Here is a 16,279-nt window from a genome sequence, read left to right on the forward strand (position 1 = left end):
GAAAGCAACTTCAGACCTAAGAACATACGAACTATCATGACTGTTCTGGCAACCACCACAAAAACTTATAATTGGTTTCTAAATCTCTGAACAAGCTCTTCCTTTCAAACCCCCCCCCACCACCACCACTTGTGCAAATGAGTGCAACACCTTCCAGAAGTTCAAAACAGGCACTGCCCATTGGAGGCTATAAACCAGAACTCTAGTAATATCAGTACTATTGCATACTAAGCTGTTCACAGGTCTCACGAAATCCACTGGTCTACCTGTCTGTGACGAGTATGCCTGATGAATGAAAGAAATCTTGACAAGTAATGTGCCATCATAGCTTGAGGAATCATCTGGCAAGTAAAATATGTTATCTGGTGAACTGAGCCAACATTTCTTGACCACTGGCTATACAAAACCCTATTCGGAGAGTGGCATAGAATTTTAATGTATGGGTGGGAACACTGTTCATGCCACCCTTCATATGCTACATTATAAATGCTAACTCACACAGAGATTGATCTCCAGGTAGGACATCCTCTCTAATAAAATGCTTGGTGTCCGTCCATGGACGGACACCAAGCATGTGTCCGTGCCTCCCTGCCCTGTTCTGCGCCTGCGCGAAGCGCAGGCGCAGAACAGGGCAAGGGAGACACGCTCGCCGGTACCCGGCAGCCATCTTGGGCGGCCAGAAGCGGCCGCCCCGAAGAAGCCGGGTAAGCGGCGGTGGGGGACACTGGCCGAGGAGGCGGCGGAGCCATGGCAGAGGCCTGGCCGCCGCCGCTTATCCGGCTTCTTCGGGGCGGCCGCTTCTGGCCGCCCAAGATGGCCGCCGGATGAGGCGGCGGAGAAAACGATGCGGCGGTGGGCCCGGGCAGTGGTGGGCCCGCCCGGAGCCGCAGGCGGCGGTGGGTGGTGGGCCCGCCCGGAGCCGCGGGCAGCGGTGGGTGGCGGGCCCGGCCGGAGCCGCAGGCGGCGGTGGGTGGCGGGAGGGGGAATGGTGGCGGTGGTCTGGAGCACACAGCTCCACTAGCGCCCGTTATCCAACGGGCTAAAAAACACTAGTTAACCCATAAAAGCCCACAAAGCATTTTCTGAAAGTTGCTCATCCTACTTTACCTTTATAATCTAATTGATAAAGCTATTTAAAGTATGCCATCGAGTTGGTGTCAGCTCCTAGTGAACACAGAGCCCTGTGGTTTTCTTTGGTAGAATACAGAAGGAGTTTACCATTGCCATCTCCACTTAGTATGAGATGATGCCTTTCAGCATCTTCCCATATCGCTGCTGCCCGATATAGGTACCAACAGGGCTTTGAACTGGCAACCTATGGCTTGGTAATCAAGTCATTTCCCCGCTGCGCCACTTGCGTCTTAATCAAAGTTTAGTGACACCATCCAAATAAATAAATAAGCTGGCCCCCTGATCCAAAAGGACTCACAAACTAAAAGAAACATAAGCTAGATACCAGCAATAGCCACTGGAGAGAAGCTGTGCTGGGGTTAGATAGGGCCATAAACATTATGACAATAAAAAGGATTATAAACAAGATATGAAGTGGGAAATACCTTTAAAAGGAAGGATATGTCACTAATGGGTGTGCTATTCAAAGAGCAGGAAATTGAGTTCTCAAAGATAATAATAGAGTTCTCAAAGATAATTCAGTATTTGCTGAATGTGGCTTGGAAACACAACCTCAGGTGTTGTCACACAAAGCTAGTTCATATCTGAGGCACTGCTGCCAAATCCCTCTAAACAATCCTATCACAGTCATCCATTCATCATATGATGCGTTTAGCATGTGGACCAAAGGTACTCGTGGTTAAGGTAAGTCATCCCCCCAATTGTGGCAGGGCATGTCAGCCAGGAGGCTGACAACTAGGAGACCTTGATGCAATCTCATCAACCACTGTATGGAATTCAAGCATGCCAGAACCCTGATTTATATTGTTACAAATCCATCATGCAGCACCACAGCCATGTGAAGAAAATAATATATGCAGGGATAGGAAGGGCATCTTCAGGAGAAAAGCAGCAGGCAGGAGGAATGTGCTTAACCCATCTGCTGCCCACTGGACAGAATGGTCTGTGGGGGGAGGATCTGCAGGCAGGGGAAGGATACAATTGAGGTATCAACTTCCTGAACACTTCCTTATGAAAAGCCCCCCACCTCTTGCATTTGCTTACTCAGCAGGATTGGGAACCTGCGTTTGCTGATGCAATTTGTAGTTCTGCCCACACAGTGCAGCTACAAGGCCACCTTCATACTGGGTTCTTTTTACCATTGGCTCATATTTGCCGAAGCTGTAAATGAAGAAGGGAGTTGGAAGAAAGGCCAGTGTGTCTAGAAAATGGCAGACATGCTTCTGATGCTGTACAAACAGAATAAAGGGAGCTCTGCTACCAGTGCCCACACAGAGATATCGAGAAGAGTTAGAAAAAGAATATAGGACACTCCAGAAATTAACAGGTGCTTTTCATTACACAAGGTCCATGCGGGGCTGGAGGAACAGTGACCATTCAGAGAAAACTGTAGAATAGGTTACAAGCAGAAAGTTTAGATGTGGAAATAGGAGGAGTTTTGTGAATTTGCTCACGGGTAGAATTCTATGTGCAAAGGATCAAAAGGGTATAAAGCGAGAAAGAAAATTAAGCATGTAAACTTCGGGGTAAGAGATGCTTCTCAGGAAACACTTTGTGGGCTTCAGATACCAAGCAGTAAATACACACAGCAACTGGAGGGTGTGGAGGTGTATCAACTACAACCTCTTCCTTCCAAATAGCTAGGAGGGCTGGGGCATAATCATTTTCTGATAACCTTTTAAAAGAATTTTGAGCACATACGCACAAAGCGACATATTCTAAATGCTGAACAGGTATATCAAGTTTGTGTATTATACAATTCGGTTATCCTAGTACTCTGGAGTGAAACCATAATAAGGGAGAAATACATGAAGGAAATATGTTATTACAGGAAAGAAAACTCAGTACAGTGTAGCACTTGCAACTGGATATTTCTTTATTTTAATGCCACATGCCTTTTACACTTTGTTTTGTCTTTGGAACTATCCTCCTTTGTTCTTTGAGCTCTTGCTGGATGGGACTTTTCTACCCTGCAATTTAATCTTAAAATACATCAAGATTTGAGGTCTAGAAGGCCCACACCCTTTATCTTTCTTGTCTTTATTTTCTGTGTGCCCTCTTGCACTTTAACAAGAAGCTTGCTTCAATATTTAACCAGCGCAAATATTCTGTATTACATATGCAAACCATTATCAGGAAAATGCTAGGTGGGATATGAATAAAGAATACCTATGGAGAATTTCTGTTCAAGTAAAAGCACTTTCACTGCTCAACTTATTTCTGTCTTTTTGTGGTAAAAAAATAAAAGGAAATCAGAATGAAGGGAATCCAAGATTGCTTGCAAGTTAAGTACCCTTTACCAGCATCTTTAATAACCTCTACACATTACATCAGCATGTATGTCAATATAGCAAAGCAATAATACTGTGAGCACTAGTAAACAATAGAAAGGCATCATGAAGCGTAATTGGCATATTTTGTTCTGGATGTAATCGAAATGAATAAACATGCTCCTATTTTGTGGAGGATAGACTACTACAGTTATGGAATTTATATCTGATTCATAGATCATAATTTTCATAAGTTACCTGTCTTCCAACAATTACATACAATCTTGTTGATGTCAGTTCTGCCCCAACCCATTACAACAAATGATGTAACCATGCATTTCACCTTGAGATGGGGAGGGGGAATGTTTTCTAGATATGTGGTCAGCACAGACTTGGATAAGAGGGAAGATCTGGTCCTCGTTTGTTTAGAGCTTTTTGTCAGTTTTCTTTTAGTCTGCAAGATATGCTGTTGATCGCTCTGTCTTCTTGTGTGTTCCCCAACAGCACCATTTGGATAGATCCTCTGGGAGCTCTTCACAGTCTGTGTAGGATGTTACCATGCTAGATAATAATACTCTGTCAGGCGTAGACTTGACTGTATCCTTGGAAGGAATTAACTCCTTCAGCAGGGGTCTAGGGCTCAGGTTTCAGTGCACTTATTTCTGTGGTTTGGCTCCAGTTCCTGTTGGGAAGCCTTTTGCCTGGTGGAAGGAGTGACCCTTCATCTCATCTCTCCTTCCCCTTTTGGGATAGCATTGTCCTCCTGTTTGCCAAGAAGATGGGCCTCAGAGGCTTGGAAATCCTTTTCATGTGATGGATTTGACACTCTCACTGTCACAGTTATGGTTCAGTTTCTAGCCAAGGAAGGTATCTGCTGCCCCTTTTGGTGCATCTCCCTTAAAGAGCCATATATAAATGCAAGGTCTTGTTGACCTGCTCTCTTCCTTTGGCATTTTGGGTCCACCTTAAGTGGCACAGCGGGGAAATGCTTGACTAACAAGCAGAAGGTTGCCAGTTAAAATCCCCACTGGTACTATATCGGGCAGCAGCGATATAGGAAGATGCTGAAAGGCATCATGCATCTCATACTGCGCAGGAGGCGGCAATGGTAAACCCCTCCTGTATTCTACCAAAGACAACCACAGGGCTCTGTGGGCACCAGGAGTTGAAACTGACTTGACAGCACACTTTACCTTTATTGCAGAAGAGGTTCTGTCCTAAGGTTTCCAGCAGTTCTTCTGTCAGTCCTAGATCTTCTAATTGTTTTCATGGCCTGAATTCTATTGCCAAAGAAGCCTTTACTGTGGCATCTGCTTCCTTGCCCAAGACATATGTGGCTTTTGAATTACCTAACCAGAGAGGGAAATTATTTTTGCAAACAAGTTCTGAGTCGAGATCAGAGAGGATCAAAAGGGGATCTGCGGGGCAAGGAAACACAAGAGGTTGTAGTAACTAGGTTGCAGAAAATGAGCTTCAGTTTTAGCCATAGACAGATAGGAAGGACTACTGGAATTTTCACAATATTGTACAAGGAGATACAACATATTTGGTGACAGAGTGGATAAGGAATGCCAAGAAGCAGGAAACCTTGACTTTATCATTGATTACTTCCTTTCCTTTGCTCCATACAATCAATACAATTGCTAGATATCTAAATATATGTCTAGACTACCTATGGCACAGTGTGCATTTGTGAGCAAAATGATTACATTTTAAAAATGCCTGCAGTTTGCGGCCTTCAAAGAAATTGATAAAATATATACTCAAGCACCATGGCAACTAGTACATCATTACCATAGTAACCAACTGGATATCATTATCTTCTAAAACAAGTTCTGGTTGAGCAATACTACAAGAAAATTGTACCCATTGTAAATAGACCTGAATCCTCTGAAAGTGAGTGTTCACAATTTCCTGTTTTGAATTCTGTTCTAGCATCTAATTACTAGTAGTAGAGCAGCTGAAGCTTACTAATATAGATAGATTTTGTGCTTGAGCTAAGTATACCTTAAGACCTAACAGAAGCAGAGGGTGGAGTGCTATTTAAAGTCATGCTTGCGGGGGTGGGATCCACTACAGTTAGTTTTTCATTTTACTTATTTATTTGATTAATATATACCATCCTTCCAAAAGTGGCCCAGGGCAGTTTAAACTCAAATCAGAAAAACATAATTAAAATCAGGAACCAATTAAAAGCAGATTAAAATGACAATTAAAACTAGATATCATTAAAAGCCAGGCTAAAGAGATGGCTCTTTAAGGCTCTCCTGAAGGCCTCCAGGGAAGACAATCCTCTTATATCCATGGGGAGCGTGTTCCACAACTTCGGTCTAGTCCGAAGGAAGGAGGCTGCAGGGCTCAGCACTCTCCCGGTTCAAGCCAGGGAGTTGTGTCTGCTATAGTACAAATCCATGGATCAGTGGCATATTGGATGGCTAGAGTACTGTAATGCTTCAAGTGTTGGAGAGGACCAGGGAGACCACAGATCAAATCGAAATAGAAATCGAAATAATAATAATAATAATAATAATAATAATAATAATAATAATAATCCAATTCAGCCATGAAGCTCATTGGGTGACTCTGGTGTAGTGGTTAGAGTGCTGGACTAGGACTGGGGAGACCCGAGTTCAAATCCCCATTCAGCCATGATACTAGCTGGGTGACTCTGGGCCAGTCACTTCTCTCTCAGCCTAACCTACTTCACAGGGTTGTTGTGAGGAGAAACTCAAGTATGTAGTACACCACTCTGGGCTCCTTGGAGGAAGAGCGGGATATAAATGTAATAATAATAATAAGCTCTCAGCCTAATCTACCTCACAGGGTTGTTGTGAGGAGAAACATAAACATATACACCACTCTGGTCACCTTGGAGGAAACATAGGGTATTTATGTAACAAACAAACAGCATAAAGGAACTGCTCAGGTGCCTAAATAAAAGAGCTGACACACTGCATAGTGTTCCACTGGCATTGTCAGCACCGCAGGAACTGCTGCGTGCTCATAACAGCAGCATTCACACATTTGCCCACGGGTGCTGTTCTGCAAATGCTGGAATTGTGCAAATGCAATTACACAATGGAATGTCCATGGGAAATAATGGCCGTATCATCATGCAACTGCATTTGTGCAATTCCATATTTGCACAATAGCACTCTTATGCAGCTCTGTGAACTAAAGTCCAACTCTGAAGAAAGAAATGAATACAATCCAATAGTCTATAGTGCAGATTGCTGTAAAACTCTAAGAGAGCAAGTTTCTAAGTTGGTGGGACTCAATCTGCAGAATATTAGTTGACACTCTTATTAGTATTATAAGAAGTAGTAAGTGTCCTTTTAGGAGGACCCTGAAGACATAGCTGTTTTCCCAGGCCTTCAACTGAGATTCGATTTTTAAATTTTAATGTGTTTTTAACATGTTTTTAATCTATTATGTTTATATTTATAATGAATTTTAAATGTGTTATATTTTATGTTTTAATTCTGTACACCACCTAGAGAGTTTTATACTAGGCGGTATATAAATGAATAAATAAATAGATAGATAAAAGTACTAGCTGGGACGGGCACAGAGCAGCCTGGCGCAGAGCAAGGAGAGGCGAGCTGGTCTTGTGGTAGCAAGCATGACTTGTCCTCTTAGCTAAGCAGGGTCTGCCCTGGCTGCATATGAAAGGGAGACTAGAAGTGTGAGTACTGATGGAGCCACTCTGGGAAGAGCAGAAGGTTCCAAGTTCCCTCCCTGGCTTCTCCAAGATAGGGCTGAGAGAGATTCCTGCCTGCAACCTTGAAGGCTTGGAGAAGCTGCTGCCAGTCTGTGAAGGCAATACTGAGCTAGATAAACCAATGGTCTGACTCAATATATGGCAGCTTCCTATGTTCCATCTGTGCCTCTAGTTCTCCCCTCTCCTTTCCCCTTCCCTCTTGGTTTTCCCTCTGTTCTCAGCCCCCCAACCACCATTTTCATTCCCCACCCATCCGCCACTGTTTTCTTTCCCCCGCCCCAATTTCTTTCCCCCGCCCACCCATTTTCTTTCCCCACCCATTTACTGCTGCCACTGTCATAGGCAGATTAAAGGAGAGGCAGTAGAGGCGGCTGCCTATTATTATTATTTTCACATTTTTATCCCGCTCTTCCTCCAAGGAGCCCAGAGCAGTATACTACATACTTGAGTTTCTCTTTCACAACAACCCTGTGAAGTAGGTTAGGCTGAGAGAGAAGTGACTGGCCCAGAGTCACACAGCTAGTTTCATATGGCAGCCTATGGCAGCAAAATTCCCCCAGTGGCATATATAGTTTCTGTGTATTGATTTGCAAATTGCAACACACAGAGGTGGGTGGGTGGAGCAGCAGGGCTTCACCTTCGCTTGGGCTGCTGCCTGCTGCTTCCGGGCAGCAACTAAGCAGCTGCAGCCTGAAGGGTGTGTGTGTGTGTGTGTGTGTGTGTGTGTGTGTGTGTGTGTGTGTGTGTGTTTGTTTTGGCTGTCTGGAGCTGGAGCCTGGACAACAACTCCAGAGTCCAACTCCCATCCCCAGGCAGTTTAAAGTAACTTAAAGCAACAGGGGGGGGGGTCTGTTTAGTATGGGGTGGATCTTAGTCTGAGTGCAACAGGAGGAGGGAGGTAGAGGTAGGGGTGTGTGTGTGTGTGTGTGTTTAACCCTTCTCCTGCTTTGTGGCATTATCTGGATCCATTTTCTGGATCTAAATCAACACCTCAACCATGTGAATTGTCTCATTCACATGGGCAGCCTTCATATCAGTGTCATGCATTATTCCTGGCTTTTGTGACAGCTGAAGACAGTACATCTGACTAGAAAACTTGAAAAGGTTTCTTTAAAGGTTTCTATTGTAGCATCACCCCCTAGTGGCAAATCATTGCTGGCTTTTATTTGCAGGCTTCTTCAATGTGCTGCCCTTGTTCCAAACGTCAGCTGCTTTCTGGGGCTTCCAAATCCATGACCAATTCTCTGCTCCACAGGCTGAATGCAAAGGGATGGTCACCCACAGTTATGTGGACATAGCATGTTGCTGATTAGGAGGATGTGTGGATGAGTGTAGTAGACCTGTGCATCATGTCTGATCTGATAGGTCTGTTGGAGTTGACTTGCCCTGTGTTGGGAGTTGGTGGAATCCCATCCAGCATGACAGCAAAAAGTCTCCTGACAGCTGGAACAGTTTATTTAGTTGCTTCCTGCTGTCATGGTGAACCTTCATCAGAAATCCAACAGCCTCTGTTGGACCCTTGCCACCTCCTTCTCTGTCTGTGATTGAGTAGGGGCTGGGGACAGGCTGTGTGTTGTTCCCTCTGGAGAGAAGAGGACATGGCAGGATCTTTCTGACCCCTTCAAAAGCCACACATGGGTGAATGTAAGACCCAAGTAAGGGCTCTTTCTGAATTGCCTTTCTCTCAAACAGGGGCGTAGCTAGGAGAGAGGGGGCCTGTGTTCATCCCTCTCTCTGGTGCCCCCCCAGAGTGAGGGAGATAATGAAGAAAATAGGGAGGTATGGAGCTGGAGGGCCCTCAGGAGCTGGGGGCCCGTGTTCTTTGAACCCTTTCGTTCAATTATAGCTACGCCCTGCTCTCAAAGTACACTGAAGTGATGGGCCAGTCAGGGGGCAGGCACACATTTCCACAATCCCAGTGTGGTTCCACTGCCATAGGCATTCAGTCTGTAACAGGCCCTGGGTTCCCAGCCATTAATGGGATCTAGTGTTAAAAACAGGTAAGATCAACATAATTTATTGGGGGCAAGTCAGAAGCTGATTTAAGGTAAGAGGTACCTTAAAGTGGTCAAAAAGGCACAATTCAAACAAAACAATGGTGACAATCATACATACATGCCTTTCCATACACATTGGATTTTCCCCACCTCTGGAAATTCCTCTTCCCACAATTCACAGCTTCCAACAGTTCTGACAGTATCAGCTGATCTCTTTTGCTCAGGATCTGTCATGCTAACTGCCTCATCAGGTACGTGTCTATCCTTCCAGTTTTTGCCTTTTCCCAGATTTTGCCACAACCTTCCTCAGTTCCTCTTAATGAATCTTTTCTGGTTCTTCTCGTCAGTAGCTCTTCCCTCTATTTTCTCTCAGTTTCTCTCACTCTCATGGCTACAATTCAACTGCTGCTCCTAGTTACCTAAGTTACGTCCCCCGCCTCATGTTGGAAATTCTCTGTGGTGAGAGAATCCCTTTCTCATTATAGCAGAGTGCACAGAGGCACAACACAGCAGAATTTAGTTAGGCATGTGTATATGCTGAGAGTAAAGTAACTTGGAGACAATTCATAGCTTCAAATCAATATATAAGGCATTTATTAAGGAACTCCATTCTAGATAGGAAAGTGAGGCGTTAGGATCACTAATCTATCTATCTAGCTGGATGCAAATAGATTCTGCATCTTCTCTGCACACAGTGCAGGGAGAGAGGCTTGCCATGTTGCAAGGTAGAAGGGCAGGTAGGGAAGAGAGAGAGGAAGGAAGTTAATCCCTAAGAGTACCAATCTATATTTCAAAGGGATAGTGTCAGAGCAGTGGAGAAGGGGTGACCAATGTCTTGATCCTCTAGCCCTCTGACTCACTAGTCTGTCCTCCACTGTCTGAGACAAGAGGCAGCGCAAAGTCCTTTAACTTCCAACACCACACACACACACACTGCATTTTGCTAGGCACTGCAAATCTATCCAGATATTGGATGGTAGGGGAAGAAGGCAACACCTGTTCCAGGACTTTATCCCTTCCTGGAACTTCAGGTAGGTCCAGTGTGGGACATTACAGTCATTCCGCTCCTCTACTGCCCTGAGTACAAGAGCAGTCAGTGCTCTGTGAACTTCCTTCCTTCCCATAGTGTTTCATGGTTGTCAATAGTCACATGGTTGATGCTACATTGAGTTGTCCTCCCTAGTGTCCAAGCAACCCCCCCCCCCGCTTCATTCCTCCTTTCACTCCTCATACAGCTCACATGGTTGAGCTTTGAGTTGTCCACTCCAAGTCCCTGGGAAGTTGTATGTGCTTTCGTGTGTGACTGGCCACTGACCATACTTAGATCTAAGACATTGACCTGGTGCATCTCGCAAACTAAGGATGTGCAAACAAGTTCATTTCCAAACCTGTTTGACATTGAACGAGTTTGGTTCAATATCAGACCAACTCTACCCCCACCCCCCACTTCTTCAGGGGGCTCTAAGCTAAATTTTTATTTATTTATTTATTCACCCTGGGCTCCCCCTGGCGGGCTCCTCTGAGGCCACCAAGGGTATTTGGAGGTTCATCCTCTGCCCCCCAGCCTCCGCTAATGCCAAAATTGCCCAGCTCAGGTGGTCTTTGGCCCATTCTGGGCCTCACCCCCATGGCAGCAGCCATTTTGCAGGCTGTTGCACATGCCCAATGGGCCTCTGTGCAGCCGGGTCACCAGGATGGGTTGAAGACCACCTGAACCAGGTGATGTGGGCATTAACGGAGGTCAGGAGGGGAAGGGGGAACCTCCAGAGACCCCCTGCGGCCTCAGAGAAGCCCCCCGGAGGGGGTGAGTAAAATCTTTTTATTTATTTGAAATCACAGAACCCCGTGGACTGCGGCGGGGGGGTGTTAGGGAGGCAAAACCAAACATGCCTGGTCTGGACTCAAACTGAACCAGGCAACCCAGTTTTATGACACCCCTATCATAAACTTCTACTTTCTTTGCATCACCCATGAGACCGCACAATAATGAAAGATATAAAAGCTGCTCCTGATTTTTCTCCCTTCCTTCCTCCCTCTTCCCTGTTTCCCGCTCATACTTTAATGCTAGGCTATCCAAACCTAGAGATCATTCCCTCCCTAGGACTTGCTTTCACTGTAACTGAGATCTGCATTGAGGTAACCAAATATCTTATTTTTGCATTGCACCTCTGCCTTATTAAAAATACACTGTTTCTTTATTTTCAGTTTGTTTCCCTGAGTACCTTAACATTGCCTTGCCTCTGTCTTGGCTGTTTCTTCTTAATGCTTGCAAATTTGATTTCAAGTATTTCCCTCATTTTGGTCTCAAAACACATGTGCATGAGTCTGAGCAATTGTGGTAACATCTAGATTTAGTTCTCCCCTTTCACTAGGACTATTGTGGGCCTTGTAATGTAGATGCAGCAGCACCAGCTGTTAGTCAACAGAAGACTTCCCAAGTAAAGAATAAATTCATTCAGGTTACTTGTAGAGCAACTTCAGTTTAGCTGAATTTGCCTGTCAACTTCAGGAATATTAGTCCGACTATGGGCTATTCTGGGATTCCCTTGCTGAAACACCTCTAGCATGCCTGAAGATTTCCTTCTGGCATTGGCTTCCTGAGCATTTGTGAATAAGCCCAGGACCCTATTTCACATTTTATTTCTTGAGCAAAGAAGCCAGAACTGCATTTTCTTCATTTCCTCTTCCCCAATCCATCATAATTACCCTTCCTCCTTAGATAAAAACCTTGACAGTTGGTAGTTAAGGGAAGAAAACACAGGCCTTGCTTTACCTAACCCAGACGTCTTCTTGACCTTGGGGCTGTTCCAAGTTGACTTGATTGAAGGTTCTTTGGATATTTCCTGTGACTGGCTCCTTCTTCCCTCCTGGTGGCTGTTTTCCAGGAAGCTTGCTCTTAGAATCAGGGAGAGCCATGGGTTTTGTGAGGAAACAGCTTTCCCTCTGAAGGAACACATCTGGGAACCCCTACCAACTGAGCAAAGAGGCACCTTTTAGAGTGGTGATTCTCTTATATTTGGGGGGGGGGGATCCCCAGCAGAGCATCCCTCCAGTGGCTGTTGCTGGTGTCTACCTTGTGTTTATTTTTTAGACTAAGTCCTTTGGGGACAGGGAACCATCTGGTTTGTTTATTTTTATATATAAACTGCTTTGGAAACTTTTGTTGAAAAGAGGTATATAAATAGTAGTAGTTTTATAATGAGGGACCAAAAAAGGGAGCAGGGAGGTTTTGCTTCCTCTGAGGGGAAAATAAGCCATGTTTTCCTCAGACACCCCCTTTTTCAGTCAGTGCAGTTTCTTAGAATTCCAGTACTCCTCAAGTACACTTAAGTAGGGAAGCTGAATTGCCAGTTGGTAGAGTACAAAACTATCTATATCCCCTTGCTGTGTCCTTTTTTGGTATAAGACTGCTTACCTCCAGATACTGCTCCTCTGTTTACTGTGAGGTGAGCTAGTCTCTGGGAACTGGTCATGGATCAAATGGTCTGTCTTCTCACCACTCAGTGTAACTCAGAAGTAGCCTTTTGCTAGGAGATCATTCAATGAAGTCAGATGATTCTGCATCCCTCTTCCCTACAATTATTCCTAAACAGCTCAAACATTTAATAGAGTTTCCCCCCAGTAAATTGTGCAGTTACTTTTCATGCTGCATGAAAAATCCAGAGTCCTTGACTCACAAATGGTGTACTCAGTAGAGTGTCAAAAATTTAGTACTGTTAAATATTTTATCCCTATAGCACTGTGCCACAGAAGGATTGCCGCATACTGTTCCACTTTCAAAATGCTAATTCAGGACAAAATAGCCTCTGTCTAAATGACAGCTAGGAAGTACTGTAACTGTCCCAGAAAATGCCAGGGGAGGAAATGTAATCGCCAACTCAAGGATTTATGGTTTAAGTATAGAATAAACCTGGGAGTATTTTAAAGTTGTTATGTAAGACATCGAGTTATGTATTGCTGCTAAGTCTTTGCTCCGTGTAGAATACATATGGCTCGTTTAAAAAATTAAAGCTAATAAACTGAAACACACATTTTCTATTGATAGTATTTCTTGATGTCTGCACTGCCATTTGTTTATTGCTTTGTAAACTTCTTCATGCTAGCATCACTTACCATTTCAGAGGATGAATGTGCAGCACCTGGACACCTCATGCAGAGAACTGCCGCTGGAATCTCAGTCCTGGTCAGATACTGACTCCCACCCCTGCTAATACGACTTCCGACTCTTTTTCTGCATTTCTTCTCACCATATTCTCATTGCAACAAAATCATGAACCATCTTCTACATGCAGACTGTGTTTTATTGTTGCCGTTGCTGCTCATATCAGTTTATTAGGTAAGTGGTTGTAAGTACATGGCAGACATCAGGAGCGGGAAACACAAGGCAGTACAGGTGATGGTTCTCAGTTTGTAGTTTAGTTTTTTAAATAACTTAATTTGAAACTTAAAAAAAAAATGTTATTTTAAATTTAGTTCTGGCCTGCTACAGTGTTCACAAGAGTATGCCAGCAAGCTCCAGCTCACGCACCTTTGTCTGATGAGACAAATGCTATTCTCCCCTGATGTGGAACATACTGGGCACCAAGCCATAGGATGTGTTGGTGCGTGAGGCAAAGCTTGCAAGCACTCTTTCATGGTATCTGGGTAACATCTGAACAGGGCAGGGCAAATTACTTATGATATTAAGCTCAGCAGCAGCAGATGGTCGTCTTAAGTGGCGCAGAGGGGAAATGCTTGACTAACAAGCAGAAGGTTGCCAGTTCAAATCCCCACTGGTAACACCTACATCAGGCAGCAGCAATATAGGAAGATGCTGAAAGGCACCATCTCATACTGCGCAGGAGGCGGCAATGGTAAACCCCTCCTGTATTCTACCAAAAGAAAACCACAAGGCTCGGTGGGCGCTAGTTGTCGAAATCAACTTGGCACACTTTACCTTACCTAGAACCAGATGGGCTTAAAACAGGAAGTAGACTGGAAGTGTCCCTTTTCTTATAAGAAAAGCAGCCACAAACTGAGACTGTGACACACAGGTAAGGAGTGAACACGTTCCCCAGCACCACTTCATCGCTGAAAATCTCCCCTGCCCTGCCAAAGCAGCTGTTTGCTATAAATGATCATTTTGAGGAAAAAGCCATTCATGCCTAAAGCACACCATAGCATACACCGCCACTCTTGACTTTCAGAACGCTGTTTTCAAAGTTGATGCAGTGGGTTTGGTTTTCTTTTGCTCTTTTTAAGGAAAAGCATTGCATGTAAGAACACGGTATTAAAAATGTAAGAGTTGTGAGAGTACTTCTAGTAGAAAAATCTACTTTTAATACTCTCCATCCTGAAGATAGGCCTTTAACTGAAGTGACAAGATTATGGAATTTGAAATGTGAAAAGCTTTTAGGTTGCTATTCTGAGCAACTGAAGTGATTACAGAGCAGGTTAGTGCTCTATATATAGATATAGGGAGCAGCCTTACACCAGTCAGTTCTATGGCCCATCTTAATAATGGATCATCAGTTTCATTCACAGGCCTCTCTCAGCCATGCTACCCAAGACCCGTAACAGGAATGGCCTACGAGTGGACCTGTATGCGCCACAGACAAAGCAATGGCTCCACCACTGAAGTATTCTAAGCTGTTCAACTATAAACAAATTCCATACGCTCAGAGGCTGTGCTGCTCAAACTAAGCTAATTCTTTCTTCCTGGAACTCTTCTCCTTTATTTGGTATCCCAAGCAGCCCACATTGTGGTGTGACCTGTATTTCTCACGACATTCATTTCATGTAATTCATTTCATAACACGTGGAAAATTAAAAGGGGCCTATTTGTTCCATTCATTACAAGTCACAAAACAAATATCAGAGGCCCCAAATAACTCAGAACCAAGCTAATTCTGCTCCTTGCCACCAGCAACTGAACAAATGAAGCTAATGCCATTTGTTTCATTCAGAACTCTTTGGGGCAGGGCTCACTTATGACCAATTGTAATGGGGCTTATTTTGGCAGCTGCCTCTGGCTAGTCACCATTATTTCCCCAGAATGCCTGCATGTTGAATTGTTCTGAGATAATTGGGGAGGAGGCCATTTTGTTGTGGTGGCCACACACATTCTGCAGAATGCCCCAGAATGATCCAACTTCGAAGGCATTCTAGACAAACAATGGCAGCGATCGAGAGAAAACAAAACCCAAAAATGAGAATAATGAAAACAACTGAAATAGCATCTTACATGCATAATAAAAACAAATGGAATGATACAAGTTTCATGTACCCCCCTATTCCAAGCAAGCTAACATTGATTTATCATTTGTTAGTATTTCTTGCTAGCGGCTAAACCAGTACTGAAGGGAGACTAGGAAGAAGCAGGACATGGCCCAGAATATATGAAAGGACTAGCTAGTCACATAAAAGGGAATGGTCAGAACCTTAAGATAGCTTCAGAAGAGACTGTGAACACTGAAATTTTTAGAACTCCAATATATGCTCATTGAGACCCTTATAATGCTCTTTAGCAATCTTGCACAACTACATATTCCTCCACCACCAGTTCCCCATCTCTATGAACAACAACACACACTTCTCTACCAACTGGCTGAGCAGGTTTAACTTCCCTTCCTATTTTGGTTCATTTAACATCCATTTAACTTCTATGGTTTAACATCTGTTCCTACTTTGGCTTATGAACACACCGCACATGAGGGTTGGGAAGGCTGCATATTTGGGAATGGTCAATCTTTACTTGAGAAGTTCTGCTTCGTTTAGTAGAAATATTTTTTCTACTAAAGCTTTAAAGACCCTCTTCTGGAGACACCAGTGTTGTGCAATAAGCCATTTCTCAAATGGCCTAGGACTGATGTATCACATGAATATTTCTATGCCAATGAAAACAGTTCAGTTCTATGGGAGCAATATTTCCATTGCTGTACTGCAGTTTATGAGTTATGGGGGAGTGGAGGGAAAATGTTTTAATCCCAACTCCCAAAGCTATTCAAACTGAATGAAACTCATACCCTGAACATAAAAAATAAGTTGCCAGCCATCAAACTACCTTATTATAAAACCAAATAGGAGTCCTTCCTGACAAACAAGGGTGAGAATGCTGCTGTATTTACTGTTAATCTGAAACCTTAAACGTCCCTTTTAAATGAAGGATGAGAATGCTACCA

This window comes from Hemicordylus capensis, chromosome 5, assembly GCF_027244095.1.
Source record: "Hemicordylus capensis ecotype Gifberg chromosome 5, rHemCap1.1.pri, whole genome shotgun sequence".
NCBI lineage: Eukaryota > Metazoa > Chordata > Lepidosauria > Squamata > Cordylidae > Hemicordylus > Hemicordylus capensis.